Here is a 12,005-nt window from a genome sequence, read left to right as displayed (position 1 = left end):
CAAATACCCAAATCATTCATTTGTACATAAAATCAAACGTTATGTAGTGCAAACTGAAGCCAAGAACACATACAATCAAAGCCCTAACCTTTGAGGAACCAAAGATTCACAGAAATTATCAAGTTGTAATTTGAAAATTCAGTATAAACCCTAGAAATCGTGAATCACTATACAGACATCGTTTGTTCAATTAAATACCATGAATCGACTGTAAATCATCTAACAAAGCTATATCAATCATCAAAACATCAAAATAACCCTGAAATAAAAAAGTCCTAATTCGAACATAAACCCTAGAAATTAAAAATAAAAAACGATGCATTAAAAAATGAAATTGATATCAAAAGCAGAAAGAACAGATCAAAACCTTCGATTTAGTTACTGGAATCACACGATTTGATGAAGAAATCAGCTGGAAATCACAGTTTGATTCTCGACCCGATTCAAGTTTTTCCCGACCCGATTTGCAGAGAAAATCAATTAATTTCTGATTTTTAGTTTATAATTAATAATAATTAAATAAAAATTAGGCTATTTATAGTAGTAAAATTAATACTCCTAAATAAAATTAAGCCCCTAATTCTACACTTTTTAAAATTAATAGGCCCCTAATTTTATAATTTTTTAGTATTAAATTTTAATTTATAAATATTTTATATATGCAATATATATGCCAAAATTTCCCAAAAATTGTGAATAATGCAAAAATGCAAAGAAATAATATAAATGAAAGTCCTATAATTTTATAAAAATAAAAATGTGATTTTTGTGGGGTTTTTAACACCCAATGGGGCCCGAAAAAGTCATTTTTCGTAAAACGAGAATATTTATAAAATGTCTAGATGTTCTGAATAATGTGATGGTAAAAGCCGTTTGATGAAAAATAACGCCCATTATTTTATTTGAAATAATGGCTTTAAAATCATGGTTTGGGTCGTAAAACGTTTGAAATGAAACTTATGAATGCAAAATAAAATATCTGAAAAAAATCTTAAAATACCGGAATAACACGGAATACACGTAACAATTAGGGTCTGACGGATAATTACACATAAATGACACATTAACACACATATTTTATTACAAATATGATATAATACAGACGTAAATTTCCCAGACGTTACATCCTTCCCCCTTAATAGGATTATGTCCTCAGAATCTCACTATGAAAACAAGTGAGGATATTTTTTAACATTTTGCTCTCAAGTTCCCAGGTTGATTCTTCAACCATAGGATTTCTCCACAAGACTCGCACTAAAGATACAGACTTATTTCTCAACACTTTCTCACGCCGATCTAAAATTTTTACCGGCTGTTGTACAAAAGACAAATCAGGTTGGATGTTTATCGGTTTATACTCGATTACATGCCTAGAATCAGGATTATATCGCTTAAGCATCGACACGTGAAAGACGTTGTGAATATGTTGCATATGAGGCGGTAAAGCTAATTCGTACGCAACTTTTCCCACTTTCTTCAAAATTTCAAACGGTCCGACGTATCGTGGTTTCAGTTTACCCTTTTTGCCAAATCTGGTAAATCCTTTCCATGGCGATATTTTGAGTAATACGTGTTCTCCTTCCTGGTAGTCCATATCCTTCCTTGCTTGGTCTGCATATTTGTGTTGTCTATTTTGTGCTACATCGAGTCATTTCCGAATAAGTTCAATCTTTTCTTTAGTCTGTTGGATAAATTCTGGACCCAAAATCTTGTGTTCTCCAACTTCATCCCAATGTACTGGTGATCTGCATATTCTTCCGTATAATGCTTCGTACGGTGGCATTCCAATGCTGGCATGATAACAGTTGTTGTAAGAAAATTCCACCAAAGGTAAATGTTCATCCCAATTGCCTTCAAAATCAATCGCACAAACTCGTAGCATGTCTTCAATCGTTTGGATAGTCCTTTCACTTTGCCCATCAGTTTGCGGATGATACGCGGTACTCATGTTTAATTTAGTTCCAAGACATTCTTGAAATTGTCTCCAAAATCTTGAGTTGAAACGGGGATCTCGATCAGACACGATAGATATTGGAACTCCATGTCGCATCACAATTTCCTTGAGATACAAGTGCACTAACTTGTCGAGTGAAAATCTTTCATTAATTGGTAGAAAATGTGCCGACTTCGTGAGTCTGTCAATGATTACCCATATGGCATCATGATTTGCTTTAGTCCGTGATAGTCCTACCACAAAATCCATCGCTAAATGTTCCCATTTCCATTCTGGAATGTCTAATGGTTGTAATAATCCGGTCAGATTTTGATGTTCCGTTTTAACTCGCTGGCATGTGTAGCATTTACTCACTCATTCTGCTATTTCCTTCTTCATGTTTGGCCACCAAAAGTTTTCATTCAGATCGTAATACATTTTTGTGCTCCCTGGATGAATGGAATACTTCGAACTGTGCACATCTCGCAATATTTCTTCTTTTAATTCTGCCACGTTAGGGATCCAGATTCTCGATATAAAGCATAGAATTCCTTCATTATCCTTCTGAGTTGTGATTTCTTCTCCCGTTAAGTCTTCATCCTGACTCATCACTTCTTATTGACAGCGGAGAATCTTCTCTAATAACTCTGGTAGAAAAGTCATAGCGTAGATAGCTTCTGCAGATTCATTGGAAATACGAATTTTGATTTCTAACTTATCAAATTCCTTGGCTAATTCTTCGCATGAAGTTAACAAATTCAATCTTTCTTTCCTGCTCAGTGCATCTGCCACAACATTTGCTTTCCCTGGATGATAATTGATCATAACATCGTAATCTTTAATCAATTCCATCCATCGACGTTGACGCATGTTCATTTCTTTTTGCGTGAAGATGTACTTCAGACTTTTATGATCTGTATAGATTTCGCATTTCTCATCATAAAGATAGTGTCTCCATAGTTTCAAAGCAAATACGATCGCTGCTAATTCCAGGTCATGCGTAGGATATTTCTGCTCATGAGGTTTAAGCTGTCTCGAAGTATATGCAATGACGTTACCATGTTGCATCAATACACATCCTAATCCGTGATACAAAGTGTCCCTGTAAATGACGAAATTCCCATGCTTGTCTAGCAATACGAGTACCGGTACGGTTACTAACCGATTCTTCACCTCTTGAAAACTTCCTTCACATTTGTCATCCCATACGAACTTTTCACTTTTTCGAGTTAACTTGGTCAACGACGTTGCTATTTTCACAAAATCTTTGACAAATCTTCTATAATATCCTGCCAATCCCAAGAAACTTCAAACTTCTATCGATTTCTTTGGTCTTTCCCAATTTAACACGGCTTCAATCTTTGTTGGATCGACTTTGATGCCTTCTCTACTGATGATGTGTTCTAGAAATTGTACTTCCTTCAACCAGAATTCACATTTCGAGAATTTCGCGTACAGTTGCTCTTTCCTCAAAATTTCCAAAGCTATCCTCAAGTGCTCAGCATGCTCTTCTTCCGTCCTCGAGTAAATCGAGATGTCATCAATAAATACGATCACAAATTTGTCCAAGTACTTCTTGAATACCCTATATATCAGATCCATGAATGTTGCTGACACGTTTGTCAAACCGAATGCCATTACCAGAAACTCGTCATGTTCATATCTCGTACGAAACGCAGTTTTGGGAATATCTTCAGCTTTAATCTTCAATTTGTGATAGCCTGATAGCAAATCTATCTTCAAAAATCATGCGGCTCCTTTTAGTTGATCGAACAAATCATTGATTCTCAGTAAAGGATACTTGTTCTTGATAGTTAGCTTATTCAATTCCCGATAGTCAATGTATAATCGCATACTGCCATCTTTCTTCTTTACGAATAATACCGGTGCACCCCATGGGGATACACTGGGTCGTATAATGCCTCGGTCTAGCATATCTTAAAATTGCGTTGACAATTCCTTCATTTCGACTGGAGCCATTCGATATGGAGCTTTCGAAACTGGTTCTGTACCTGGTGCTAGATCAATCGTGAATCCAATTTCTCGATCTGGCTGTAATCCTGAAACTCGTCGGGAAAGACGTCCGAAAATTCACACACAATTGGAATGTCTTCTATTTTGAGACTTCCCTTCTCAATATCTAACACATAAGCTATGTACATCTCACATCCCTGTCGAAGCAATCGTTTGGTCTGCATCACTGTCAGAAATTTCTTCCGTTGTTCTTCGCCCTTTGAACATTACCGTTGCATTTTCCGTAGTTCGCAATTTGACTCTCTTATTCGCGCAATCTATCTGAGCATTATGAAAAGCTAACCAATCCATTCCCAAAATGACATCAAACTCTCCTAGCTTAAAAGGAATCAAATCTACAGAAAAATGATGTCCGGCTATTTCTACATCGCATGCAGGACATGCTCGATCTACTGGAACTTGGTCGTCATTCGCTAATTTTATAATTAACGTCTCGCCCAACCATTCGACTTCGCAGTGTAATTTATCAAGAAAAATTCTTCAAAAATAAATGAGCGTGTAGCTCCAAAATCAATTAATATTTTTGAAATTACGGAATTCACCAAAAGTGTACCTGCGATTACACTCGGACTCTGCACTACTTCTTTCATTGTCATGTTGAAGTTTCTTGCTCTGGATTGATTAGGCAGCGGCGGCGGAGGTAATGCCAACGCTCTTGGAATACTGGCTGCCATGGCTGGTCCTTTGCAATTTCTGGCGATATGCACTTTCTTTCCACACTGGAAGGAAGTCATTTCCGTTGTTTTTCCCACTGGACATTCGTTAGAATAATGCCCTTTCTGCTTACATCGGTAATACATGACATCCCGTTTAATATATACACCAGTATGCTTTCGATTATATGTCTTACAGTACGACACCGGGACTCTAACCATTCCCTGCTAGCTGGAGGCTTAGAAATGATTACCTGTTTTTTGGGTACCTTGTCCTATCCTTTTGAAATTCAAATTTGTCCGGGCTTGAAATCCCGGATTTCTGCTGGAGCGGTCTTGGAAACTTCCATGTCCTTTATCTTCCTGAGATCTTTCACTTTCTCCTTTAATAATCAAAGCTTTCTAGACTACGGTGGTATACGTTGTCAATTCAAAAACTGTAACTTGGCCACGAATCCATGGTCGTAATCCTTCTTGAAACCTTTGAACTAGCTTCTCTTCAGTATTAACCTGTTTTGGGACAAACCTAGCCAACTCAGTAAATTTGGCCTGATACTCTGCTACGGACACATTTCCCTGCTTCAGTTCTAAAAACTTAATCTGCATTTGGTTTTTCACGTAGCGAGGAAAATGCTTTTCTAAGAACAATTCTTTAAACCTATCCCACGTAATAACACCTTCACCCTCTAAAGCCTTTTTAGATTCCCACCAATAATTTGCCTCTCCTTTTAACAAATAACTAGCAAAGTTAGTCTTCTGGTTTTCACCTATCTTCACTAGTGCAAACGTTTTCTCTATTTCTTGCATCCAGGTGGTAGCCTTAATAGGATCAGTAGACCCTTCAAATTCTGGAGGTTTAACCGACTGAAACTGCTTAAAAGTAACAATAGGTAATGCTGGTGGTATCTGGGGCTCAGGACGAGGTGGCTGCTGTAACATTTGTTGTTGAATCTGCTGTTGTTGATGCTGCATCTGTTGCTGCATCATTACCATATGTTGTTACATCAGATGGAACAATTGGTTCATAGTCTCATTAGTCTGTGCTTCAGAATTGCTGTTAGAAGTCTCAGTCCTAGTCTTTCTTTTTGGCGCCATCTTCTGATAATAAAACAAGTGATATTTCTTTAACAATTTAATAAACAATTAGCAGTAGATAAGAAAACAATTTATCCTGTGTTATCAACATGATTTAAATAGAGAAAACAGCTGCTGAGTATAAAAACTGGAAATGTAAGCAGTTAAATAAAATGTTTGTTCTTTTCTTTCTCTTTTTTTTCAACAGGAATTAAAATATGAAAAGCTGTAAAACAATAAAGTGAAGGTAAATGCTATAAAACTGTAAAGACTGAAATTTAAATAAAAGAAATTTGAAAAAGTTCATTTTATATATATGACACCGGCCTCAGGTGTAAGTGCTTGATACAAAAAGTCTCGCTCTGCTGGTTATCACCGCGGCTACAAGTCATACTAGCTACTATCAGTCAAACCACTGCTACAGGTTAATCTACTAATACACACATACACACTACTCACTATGTTATACTATGCTGCCTCTATATACATCCGTACTCTGAAGTCACTATCTCAAAACCCAGGCGGAATACGCCTCAGCTCCTCCCTAAGTGCCTGGACCAAAGTCTATGCCAAGCGAAATATCCTGTAGAACTCTGAAAGAAGGCGGTCCTTCATGGGTCAAATTAACGAGCTCCCAAGTGCCACTCATCAAAACTGACTGTAATCTCTGTCTCATAAAGTAATCCAGCTGTAGGGCCGCTAACGGTCCTCTGTCCCTCTGGTTAAACAAATGCATAATCTTTCGGTACTGTGATCTCCAATACCCCATATCATCCCTCATAACTCTGTACTCATGGTATGGTACCATATGCAGTTGAGCAACCTGATCTACTGACTTCTGTGAAGGAACCCTCGGTATGCCTGCACCCTGTTGTGGTAATCCTAACTGTAGATCCACATCATGCTCTCCCATCCCCTTGACTGGAATCATCTGAAATACATCCGGCTTTGGGGCATGCACTGGTATAGGAGGTAATACTGGTGGTGGTGGTAACTCTGGCTCAATCCCCGGTATAAACTGATGCTCAACTGGTAAAGGAACCATCGGCTCAAAAAACTCAAATGGATAAAACATCTCTATGGGGACATGGACTATCCCCTGTACAGGTGGTACCGGCTCCTGTGGCAATAGTGGTGGAGGTGGTAGAGGAGGAAACATGTACTCAGATACTGGAGGTATAACTGGTGCTGCTGGCCCGATGACTGTTCTCTTAAAAGACGCAGAATAACCAAAAGATACCATCTGATAATATACCAAAGAAAAGAAAGGTCACTAAAAATCCTAAGATTTATATTTCCCTATTCTAATCTGACCTAAATCCTAACACTACTCTCCCTATTTGACTATTTCTATCCTATGTGATCTCCCTATCTTATCTTAACCCTAATGTTCTTGTTTTTAGGGACCAAACCTACAGCTCTGATGCCAAACCTGTAACGCCCTCCAGACCCGGGGTATAAGTCTGGGGGTTACTAGCTAATCACCAAACCTGTACAATCTGATTAATAATTAATAAAGAAATGACACTAAACCCCTTTAACACTAACCAGGATCTTTTTAGGTTGAAGTATGAAAACAAGAACCTCTAACTACTTTATTATAAACCAAAAGTTCAGAATCTCACAAACTCTTTTTACTACAAACCATTGTCTATTCAATTTTAAAACTAAGTTCATCTTTTATTCAAACACACACACTAACTATCTACACTCCACCTGCTCGGGCAACTCAAAGGTTTCTTCCTGGATTGGGATCAACACCTTGGGTATGAGAGGATCCCGAGGCTTGACCCGCTTCTTTACCACTCGAGTCCTGATGGATTTCATATTCCTTCTTAACTGAAAATAATAAGGTGAATAACAACAAAAAGGGTGAGCCAAAAATTACTCAACAAGTCCATAAAATATAAACAGTGTTAAAGCATTTTAAATGAATCTGTAACCCCGGGTATATCTGCAAAGATATAACCTTACGAGAATAGAAAGAAGGCCATTACTGGCGAGTACAAATGAACTAAACTGGACACAAGTTCGCATCTATATTCTACTGATTAGTCAGAATATAATGCAGATCTATATCTCCATATATAGATCCAGTCGGGTAACCAGGCACTACGGCCCATGTCGAGGCACCAGTCATATCCCGATCCTCAGGATTAAGACACACTCAATCCCCAAAATATTATTATCCAGTCCATCGCTTAGCAACCGGAACAATCGGTATGCTTTGATATATTCTAATCACCAGAATATATCAATCTTAATGTGTAATCAATGGAATGTGAATCAAGAATCCAAAGAAACCGAGAAATCAAGAATCGAAATGAAATATGAACAAAGGAATAGCAAGTGTGTATCAGTGATTATGAACAAGAATCAAAAGAGTGCAAACGTGATAAGCATCTGAAGAAATGTCCCTATTCTGAAAGTAGAATAACGGAAAAACTTGCCTTCTACGTGACTCACTGCAAATATGTCACCTTCATCTATTACCGACTCAATCTGCCTTGCTGACTTAGCTTTTGTTAGAGAAATAGACTGATTTAGTCATTTCGTACTTCAATTGTATCTTGAATCGACTTCACACCGTTCCTAATGTCTAGCCATGCGCTTATGACTGACTCATGTATTACTTATTAGCAAGTAAGACTCAATTAACCACGTAATACATATAAGCACATAAGCACATAATTATTTTTATAGTTGAAATAATTTTTAGAATCAAATTCGACTCGCTTATCGCTCAACTGATCGTTATCTGACTCGTTTCCCATTTTTCCGGAATTTTCCGGACTCGTTTCGACACGCATTTCGACTGATAATCAAACAAGTAACAAAGTCAACTAATTTCTAGAAGAAATTAAGCTTTAATATTAATTTTAATGAAAAGAATTCATTTTTCTGAGTCAAAAGGCTTTCGTTTCGCTCGAATCGGACTAACGGTTTAATTATTATCAATTAAACACTGATAATTCAATTTATTATTCACTATAAATAATTATTACTAATTTTTAAAACTCAAAAATTATTTTTAAATAATTATTTAAGAAAAATCAGAATTAAAAATGATTTTTCTATAAATTTTGGAATTAAAATGAATTTATTATGATTTATTGAAAATTATTTGATTAATTATCAAAATAATTAATCATTTTTAAATAATTAATAAATAATTAATAACTAATAAATAAATAATAAATAATTGAGAAAATAATTCAATTTGATTTTTTAGAAAATAATTCATAATTATTTATAATATAAATCAATTAATTAAATAAATAATTAATTAATTAATAAAATAAATAATACTGATTTTTGAAATTAATAAAAATTAAATTAAATTAAAAATCCAGAAACATTTGTCAGAAACTAGACATCTGACAAAACAGATCAAAACCGGGTTGACAAACGGGTCAACCGGGTCACAATCCGGGTCATGAAGAACATGACCGGATTTTTCCAGAATCCAGCCACCGGCTAGGATTCCGACGAGTCCAAAATCAGGGCAAAACAATATCGTTTGATGTGGTTTTTACCGGGTTTCAATTTCACACAACTGCAGCAACTCAACTCCGGCCAAAACAAACCAAAAACATCACTGAAACCTCAACTCCGATCAAAATCGACATAAACTCCGGCCAAATACCCAAATCATTCATTTGTACATAAAATCAAACGTTATATAGTGCAAACTGAAGCCAAGAACACATACAATCAAAGCCCTAACCTTTCAGGAACCAAAGATTCACAGAAATCATCGAGTTGTAACTTGAAAATTCAGTATAAACCCTAGAAATCGTGAATCACTATACATACATCGTTTGTTCAATTAAACACCATGAATCGACTGTAAATCATCTAACAAAGCTATATCAATCATCAAAACATCAAAATAACCCTGAAATCAAAAAGTCCTAATTCGAACATAAACCCTAGAAATTGAAAATAAAAAACGATGCATTAAAACATGAAATTGATGTAAAAAAAACAGATCAAAACCTTCGATTTGGTTACTGGAATCACACGATTTGATGAAGAAATCAGCTGGAAATCAGAGTTTGATTCTCGACCCGATTCAAGTTCTTCCTGACCCGATTTGCAAAGAAAATCAATTAATTTCTAATTTTTAGTTTATAATTAATAATAATTAAATAAAAATTAGGCTATTTATAGTTGTAAAATTAATACTCCTAAATAAAATTAAGGCCCTAATTCTATAATTTTTAAAATTAATAGGCCCCTAATTTTATAATTTTTGAGTATTAAATTTTAATTTATAAATATTTTATATATACAATATATATGCCAAAATTTCCCAAAAAATGTGAATAATGCAAAAATGCAAAGAAATAATATAAATGAAAGTCCTATAATTTTATAAAAATAAAAATGTGAGTTTTGTGGGGTTTTTAACACCCAATGGGGCCCGGAAAAGTCATTTTTCATAAAACGAGAAAATTTATAAAATGTCTAGATGTTCAGAATAATACGATGGTAAAAGCCGTTTGATGGAAAATAAGGCCCATTATTTTATTTGAAATACTGGCTTTAAAATCATGGTTTGGGTTATAAAACATTTGAAATGAAACTTATGAATGCAAAATAAAATGTAACACCCCCAGATCCGGGGTCGGGGATCCGGGTCGTCACGGTCTTTCTTTCCACAATATCACTTCACTTAATTAATAAATAACCTTATGCTGTGACCCCACACTAACACACACCACAACCCGTTATAGTCTCAGAGATGAAATTTAAATAAGTACAAGTCTTTGAATCCACAATTTAAAAGTTATTACAACCCAAAATGATTACTTGATAAATTTACAGTTAATTGCCATTATCTGCCACAAGTTATAATTATACATAATTGATTCTCAAAAGTAGATGGTCTGATCTACAATAGATCTACCTCTGCAGCTATAGCAGCTACAACATCAACGGGAAGACACAGGACGCTTCCCACGTGCTTGCGCTGGGTCTGCTGGAGTCTGGCCATCTTTCCTAACTGTTGTTGTGTGATGAAGAAATAAAGCAAGGGTGAGCAGCAAGCCCACCAAAATAATATGTATAATGATTTACAATATATGAGCCTACTCATAATACTCATGAAAGTCTTGGTCAAAAGAAATGAACCAAGTTGATATCTTAATGCGATGAAGTCGCAAAATATTCAGTATATATATATATATATACATATATACTTTTCAAAATATTGGAAGTCCTCTTCCATGCATAATACACACAGAATTCCAGTGTATAACTGTATAAAAATATCGTTGCAAGGTGATCTCATATATCTAACCTTGTCTCAACGTTTTTCTGAAAATCTTTGTCATGCATAAGATAATCATTTACTAGATATAAGTTTAAAAGATGAAGTTACAAAATACTCCAATATACTTATATCTTTTCCAAATACTACTTGAACTACCATCATTCAAGTTATAATTAGTTTCCAAAGTTCATCACATAGACGAGACTACAAGATAATACTTGAATAGATTCAACCTTTAAAATATCATCAAAATAAAATGAAGTTATGAGATACTTCATTTGATGCAAACATTATTTTGAAAACTTGACCCTGCCAACACTCAACAATCGCCCAACCGTAGCCTTTCTATCGAAGTGCTTTGGGTAGTGTTGCAGAAATATCCAATTGGATGATGAACTCATTACGGGAGTTTACCGCGCCAGGAAGACCACTTACGATGATCAGTCGTAGTAGTACAACCCCACCATTTTCTACATGTAGAGGAGAACCTGTCGGATTTACTTGTCAACCGAACACTGAACTCCTAAGGAATGGACCGCCTTAGCGGAACTTCCAGGCCATTTGGGCCAATATAATAAGGCTGGGCCGGCGCTACTCGACCACTTACGCCACTCCTAGTTCAGATGAAATCCATGACTCTGAAACGTAAAGTTCGTTTCCCCCTTTCCCCAAGTAGAAACTTGTTGATACGGCTCCACCAAGAAGTCGTACCTAGTTGGAAAGGAAAACTCACCGATATTTCCCAGGCGATGCCTGTTAATGGATTAACTTGTTCCAAGAATTTTACTTCCCGAATATTGGGTAAGTAATCAAAAACTCTTTTACCAAGACAGCAACCTTGTTGCGAATATAAAACACACCACCGAGCCGGATCCCCCAGGTTTTGAGCGAGTATTTAAATCCCCTTTTTAAAAGGAAGATCTTAAATATAAAAATAGTTTTGGGATCCGCTCTAACTTTTGAAAATCATTTTAAAGACTCGAAAACACTTTAAAGGGTGTTTGGAGTAAAACTGATTTAATGAAGTAAATCA

The sequence above is a fragment of the Apium graveolens genome, chromosome 7, assembly GCF_009905375.1.
Source record: "Apium graveolens cultivar Ventura chromosome 7, ASM990537v1, whole genome shotgun sequence".
NCBI classification, from domain to species: domain Eukaryota; kingdom Viridiplantae; phylum Streptophyta; class Magnoliopsida; order Apiales; family Apiaceae; genus Apium; species Apium graveolens.
The sequence above is the reverse complement of the archived record's forward strand: the minus strand, read 5'-3'. Positions refer to the sequence as shown.